This window comes from Coffea eugenioides, chromosome 10 (assembly GCF_003713205.1).
Source record: "Coffea eugenioides isolate CCC68of chromosome 10, Ceug_1.0, whole genome shotgun sequence".
Lineage (NCBI taxonomy): Eukaryota > Viridiplantae > Streptophyta > Magnoliopsida > Gentianales > Rubiaceae > Coffea > Coffea eugenioides.
This window is the reverse complement of record NC_040044.1, coordinates 3,006,216-3,013,664: the sequence shown is the minus strand read 5'-3', so window position 1 is coordinate 3,013,664 and position 7,449 is coordinate 3,006,216. Positions and strand designations below refer to the sequence as shown.

General features: G+C 43.4%; 1 pseudogene; it reads right to left on the bottom strand.

Annotated features, from left to right (window-relative positions):
• On the bottom strand, positions 1-1,826 carry LOC113750039 (annotated as a pseudogene).
• Between the last annotated feature and the right edge of the window lie 5,623 nt (positions 1,827-7,449).

Genomic DNA, 7,449 nt, shown 5'->3' with positions numbered 1-7,449 from the left:
TTTTTTATTGCAAAACTAAAGGCACTCTTACAATCACATACTACAAGAATATTCAATAGAAAGGGGAGCGAAGAACAGAGTGAACAACATGGAAAACTAATGCAATCCAAACACATAGGAGTAAGTACGTAGGGGAATAGTAAGGTATTACAACATAAAACAAAAGACAAAAGAAATGCAGCTGTTGAAGACTTCCATTCCATGTACTATAAATTCTTCGCTACCTATGAGTCAAGGGGGTTAAGCAGGGTACCAATGAACTGTACCGCCCCGGACATGTCTTCTCTTATAAGGAAAAGGAATGGGCGGTCGGCAACGAAGTCTAATCTGTCGTAATGTGTATAAGACCTATATGCCACTTTGGCAGCAGTTGCTGCTGCGGCTTCTGTTCCCTCTTCATTAACCTCAATAAAAGATTTGTGGAAAATGCTCGAAACGCAGAGGTTTCGACTGACAGGGGAGTCGACCATTTCGGTTAGTCCTCCTTCACCAGAGAAAGGCAGCACCAGCCCCAGTTGCTTCAAAGCTTGAGAAGCTTCAAACCCAAAGGATATCTTAAATTTTGGGATGCGGAAAACGCCTACTCGTACTTTTGAGCGTGGCAAGTGATTTTCCAAGAATCCAGGTTCAGAACTGACTTTGTCCACAAAAGCTGGCAGCCCATCCTTGGCATCCGGGAGGAAGAAATACATGGAGAAGCGGCGTTTATCATCGCCACCTTGTTTATAAGGAAGGCGAAGCACCTTAAAACCATCGAAGGCGCTAATGTACTGTTTCTTTTTGCTGGTCATGAAGGGGACCTGAATTGAGCTGCCATTGAGGAGGTGGAACTCATGCTCCATGGTATTTGATTCGTCGAACTTCTTTAGCCAGGCTCCTTTAAAATACAGAGCGTTTGCCAAAATCAGTCTCGTTGTTCTATCCACTGAGCCACTAGGAAGAACCTCCCTGATAAGCCCGTTTGTTTCCTTCCGAACCCAGGCATTTACTTCGTTGGTCACCTCATCAGGCTTCAGAAGAACAATCAACAGAAATAAAGAAAAACAAACGTTAGCAACTTGGCATATTCTACGGTTTGCTATTTTGAACATAAAGGGGTTGCAGAAAATTCACACCCTCCAAACAAGAAACGTGACTCTACTTTTGCCATATCCAAAAGTTTGACATGCCAATTAGAGACTATTTTCTACTTTTTTTAATCCCAACTAGTATGCCCAATTGCCCGTGTGGTTAAGTGCTTTCTCATAGCTAACTAACGTGGCATGAGATTATGAAACACAACCATGATTCAGCAGACACATATTCAAACAGACCAAAAGAAATTAGGAAAATGAGTAGGCTGATGAACAATGATAGACGGAGACGGTTACTAACTTACTACCTTGTTTTGGAAGTCAACTCGATCGGAAGTCGCCTTATAAACATCATCCACAATTTCTTTGAAAGAAGGCTTAAAATGCAGGGACTGATCAACCCAGACGGCGTTGGCAAAGCTGATGCGAGGCCCGCCGGAGGGGCCGCCATCGGCGAAGACAGGGAGTTGAGGTCGTAGGTGGAGGTGGACTTGAGGAAAGAGCGGAGCTGGTCTTGGGTTCGGCCTTTGGAGCCTGAGGCGATCAGGGCCAAGAGCAATTGGATGGACAGCGCCGAGAACACAAAGTTGCAGCCCTGGGTCTTCGTCGAGATAACGTGTTTTGCGAGTGACAAGGAAACGTGGGTTTGGTTGCTGATGGATTCCCGGAGATCCATGTCTTTCGTGCCTCAGTAAAGAAAATATACTAGTAGCAGTAAATGGAGCTCAGTTGATTGAAATCCAAATACTTTCAATGAAGGAAATAGTTTTAGCATGGAGGTTCCGCAGGCTTTTGGATGGTTATATAGTGGAGATAGTACGGATGTCTCCAGGAAGAGTAAAGCAACGGGTTAGAAAGATGTGGTGTACAATGAGCCACCGCAGTAGCATTAATGGGGAGGGCCAGCATGTGCTGTGTCCTTGCAGCACAACAGTATCGGTTTCAAACCGGTTTGAAAGTGAGTGAGGTGGCATTCATGGGACCCATGAATGCTTAGTAGAGACTACGTATACAGGTCAGTAATTAGATAGCTTAATGAAGAAGCAGTAATAGCCTAACGAAGAAGCTACTGCTTGTTGACAGTTGACACGTTTTTGTTTATATTGAAAAATGATGATTTTTTTTTTAACTTCTAGAATACAACAATTGATCCTTTTTTTTTAAAGAGTATGGTTGGGGTCACGGGTAACGGTGTGCTTATGTCAGGCTCTTCCAAGGTAGAATTGAGGAGGAAGTGTGGCCAGCAGTTTCAGGAGAGATTTGAATGAATGAAGAACAGAAAGGGAGGGAAAAGGGAGAGAGAGAGAGAGAGAGAGAGAGAGAGAGAGAGAGAATAAGAATTTGGGAGAAAAATTGTGATTGTATTACTTGTTGTCCAATCCATTACATTGTTCTGGATTTATACAATTCCAGTGATGGATCTGAATCCAATTGACACAAAATTTCCGTGCAATGATCTGATGCTAACAAATTCAGTTATAACTAACTTTTAACAGCTTTTGGCTCCATAAGCTAATTACACTAACACCCCTAAAACTTTTGCTCCAATTGCAATTACGTCCCTGCTCCTAACATTACTCCACCCTTGAAAGCAGCCTTGTCCTCAAGGCTGAAACTCAGAAAATTGACTACTGATAAAAGATTGATCTTCCCACGATGCTTCCTCCTCTCCAAGCTGAAGCCATTTGATGAGATACTGGACCACAGGGACAGCATTTCGCATGATCACCCTCCTCTTCAAGACAGCAGCAGATTGTAGGAGGCACTGGTCTTGACAATTAAATTATGGTAGTGAAGAAGTAGTAGTCTGATGGCGTCCTAACTTAGGCTTAAGAAGAGAAACGTGAAATACTGGATGTATTTTAGACCCAGGTGGAAGCTTGAGCTTGTATGCCACAGCACTGATCTTCTCCATTATTTGAAAGGGTCCAAATTTTGCAGTTAACTTGAGATTTTTCCTGAGTGCCACAGTCTGCTGCCTATAAGGCTGCAACTTCAGGAAGACCCATTCCCCCACCTCAAACTCCCTTTCTGTTCTATGTTTGTCAGCAAACAACTTCATCCTATTTTGACCCTGATGCAGATGCTCTTTGATTCTCTGAAGCAATTGAGTTCTGGTTTGCAACATGTTGTGAGCTACTGGGATGATTGTGTCATGGTAGGGGCCTATGGGTAGTGACAGGGGCTTATAACCGTATAAAGCTTCAAATGGCGACACCCCTAAGCTGGTGTGATATGCAGTATTATACCAAAGTTCTGCTAAGCTGAGCCAATGACTCAACTGAGTTGGACTCTCACTGGTCATACATCTCAAATAGGTCTCTAAACACTGATTTAACCTCTCACTCTGACCATCAGTCTCAGGATGGTAGGAAGAACTATAGTGCAGCTCAGTTCCAGCCATCCTAAATAACTCCTGCCAAAATTTACTGGTGAATACTTTGTCTGTCGGTTATGATGGATTCTGGTAACCCATGGAGTTTGTAGACATGATCCAGGAAGACCTGTGCCACTTGAGCAGCTGAGAATGGGTGGGAAAGTGGCATGAAATGGCCAAACTTTGTCAGTCTATCTATGGCCACCAGAATAGTGTCAAATCCCCTAGAGCAAGGTAATTTTTCAATAAAGTCCATAGTGATATGCGACCAAACTTGGGTAGAAATTGGTAGTGGCTGTAGTAATCCTGAATAGGGGACCCTTTCACTTTTGTTCCTTTGACAAACTTCACATTCCTGTATGAATTGTATGATCTCCTTCTTCATCCCTGGCCAGTGAAATATGCTTTGCACCCTCTGTATACATGCCCTCTGGCCAGAATGGCCTCCAATAGGGGATTCATGTAGAGCTTTGATTATCTTCTGCTTAATTCCCCTGCTATTCCCCACAAACAGCTTCCCTTTATACCTGAGTATCCCTTGGTTGAGCTGAAAATCAGAGTCCTGTGGTGTAGGACCCAGAAGCAGTTGACTCATTAATTCCCTGCACTACGTGTCTTCAAAGTAACTGTCCTGCAACTCTTGCATCCAAAGAGGTTGAACCCCAGTAATGGCCATCAACTGTTGTGGTTCAGGTTGTAGTTCCCCTGTGGTCCTTCTAGATAAGACATCAGCAACAGTGTTTTCTGAACCCTTCTTATACTGAATTTCATAGTCCAAGCCTAGCAGCTTTGTTAACCATTTATACTGAGCAGTAGTGGTCAATCTTTGTTCTAACAAAAATTTCAATGACTTGTGATCTGTTCTGATGATGAAATGGTTCCCTACTAGATAATGCTTCACTTGGTCACTGCAAATACTAATGCCACCAGCTCCTTCTCATAGACAGATAATCCCATGTTCTTGAGGGAGAATGCTTTGCTGATGAACGCTATAGGATAGCCCTCCTATAAGAGTACAGCTCCCATGCCTTGCCCACTTGCATCAGTTTCCACCACAAAGGGAATACCAAAGTTGGGTAGCCTTAGCACTGGAGCACTAATTATGGCCTGCTTAAGGCAATTGAAAGCCTTGTAAGATTCTACATTCCTGTCATAGGCATCCTTCTTCAGCAGGTTTGTTAATGGCTTACTGATTGTCCCATAGCCTTTTATGAAACGTCTGTAGTAGCCTGTGAGGCCTAGGAATCCCCTAAGTTCTTTAATATTTTTAGGAATAGGCCATGACTGTATGCACTCCACCTTACTCATGTCCATACTTACTCCTATCCTGGACACTACATGCCCCAAATACTCCACTTCTTGCTGGGCAAAAGAGCACTTGGATAATTTGGCATACAATTAGTTATGTTGAAGCACCTCCAGTACTTGTTTTAGGTGCTCCTTATGAAGATCCAGGGTAGCACTGTAGACCAAAATGTCATCAAAGAAGACCAGAACATACTTCCTTAAGAATGGTTCAAAAACCTGATTCATCAATGCCTGGAATGTTGCTGGTGCATTCGTGAGCCCAAATGGCATCACTAGGAACTCATAGTGTCCTTGATGAGTCTGAAAGGCTGTTTTGTGTGTATCTGCCAGCTTAACCCTGATCTGGTGGTAACCTGATCTGAGGTCAATTTTGGAGAAGAACTTGGCTCCATAGAGCTCATCCAGTAGCTCATCAATGTTGGGAATAGGATATCTGTCGTTGACTGTCAGGTCATTGAGATGCCTGTAATCCACACAAAAACGCCAAGTGTTATCCTTTTTCTTGACCAACAGCACAGGTGAAGCATAAGGACTATTGCTTGGCTTGATGATTCCAGACTTCAACATATCTGCTATTTGCTTTTCAATCTCTGCTTTCTGTGAATGAGGGTATCTATATGGTCTTATTTTAAAGGCTTGTGCTCCTGGTTTTAGGGGAATCTAATGATCCAATGGCCTGTTGGGGGGCAACTGAGTAGGCTCCTGAAATACTTCTGAAAATTGCTGCAAAACTGCAGTGATTGATTCTGGAACCCTTGGCTTCCTTGTGTCCTGTTCTTCATTTTGTGCTGAAACAGCACAACATCTCTTTTTCTCCTGCAGAAAGCCTCTGAGATCCTTCCTCCTAATAAGTTCCATGGTTGCATCATTAACTGCTCCATGCAATGTGACCACCTCTCCTTGATGGAACATGGAGATTTTTAGCTGATGAAAGTCAAAAGTGATGGGGCTGTAATTGTGCATCCAGTCTACCCCCAAAATAATATCCCAATCTCCTAGTTCCATGATCCTGAGGTCAAAGCAAAACTTATTATTCTGAACATTCCACAAGACCTTTGGACACTGAGCTCCACTGGTTACCAAGCTCCCATCCCCCATTGTGACCGTGAAAGGCTTGACATATTCGAAGGGAATGCCTTGTGCAGACACCAGCTTGTGGTGGATGTAGCTGTCACTGCTACCTGTATCCACCAAAATTTTGACAGGTTCCCCTGCCATCCGTCCTTGCAACATGATAGTATTTCGTCTGAGTGAGTCTTATAGAGCATTGAGTGAAATTTCAATTGGTTCTCCTGGATTCCCAGTCAGCTCATCCTGTTCCCCTTGAGCATCCTGGAATTCATTGTCCTCCTCCTCTTCATACAACATAAGGTTCAAGTGCTTCATCCTGCACTGATGTCCTACCCCAAATTTCTCCCCACACTTAAAGCACAGTCCATTACTCCTTCTGAACTGCAGTTCCTGTGGGGATAGCCTCTTAAATTCTGGACTCTTGTCTGGATTTTTGGGAGCTACCCTAGGTATGTTGTTCTGTGGTAGCTTGTGAGTACTGACTCCTCCATTGGCAGAGGTTGGATGCCTGTACATCCCAAACTTGGGTTCAGCCATCACCTTGTTGCCATCCTTGACTGTCCTGCCTTGTAACCTGAGAGCCTGTTCCTGCAAATGAGCTACCTCCATAACTCCAGAAAGAGTATTTGGCTTGAGCATTCTCACCATAGGTTTAATCTTCTCCTCGAGACCACTGGTGAAACTGGAAATGAAGTATTCCTCACTAAGGCTTGGATTCTGAATCAGCATTAATGTTTTTAACTCCTCAAACTTTTCCTGGTAGACCTCTACTGTACTCATCTGCTGCAGTTTGTTGAACTCCTCTACAATATCTCTACAGCATGTTCCTTTGAATCTTTGACAGAGCAGCTCCCCAAATTCCCCCATGTTAGCCTTGGTTTTTCTAATTTGATTCCCTGGAACCAATTATCAGCTCTACTTTCTAAAAACATCTCTACTACCAGCAATTTATGTTCCTCGGTTACCTTATTCAACAAGAAGTACTTGTTACATTTTCTGATCCATTCCCTAGAATTTTCCCCACTGAACATATGTAACTCAATCTTTGGAGGATTATAGCCAGGAATCTTACCCAAGAACTCGCAACTCCTAACTTCCTCATCTGCTCCCAAGTTCAGCCTCTGGTGTATGGGAGGTGTGGGTAGTAATGGTGTACGATCTCTGCCAGTTTTGCCTTCTTCTTCTGCACTCTTCTCCCTGCTCAGTAGTGTCTTCATCATTGAACTGAGTGCCTCAAACTTCTGATCCATGCCTAGCGCGATCGTATCCAATCTTTTGTCCCTGCCTGCCATTTCTTCCTTTACTTGTAGCTGTATGTTCTTCATATCCTCCATAACTTCCTGCAATTTGAGTTCCTGCTTCCGGAGATGATCTTCTAAGGTTTTGAAGCGTGTACTCTCTGCCATTGATTGATCTCTGAGCTGCTGAAAGATCGTCAGCTCTGATACCAATTTGTTAGGCTCTTCCAAGATAGAATTGAGGAGGAAGTGTGGCCAGCAGTTTCAGGGGAGATTTGAATGAATGAAGAACAGAAAGGGAGGGAAAAGGAAGAGAGAGAGAGAGAGAAACAATAAGAATTTGGGAGAAAAATTGTGATTGTATTACTTGTTGTCCAATCCA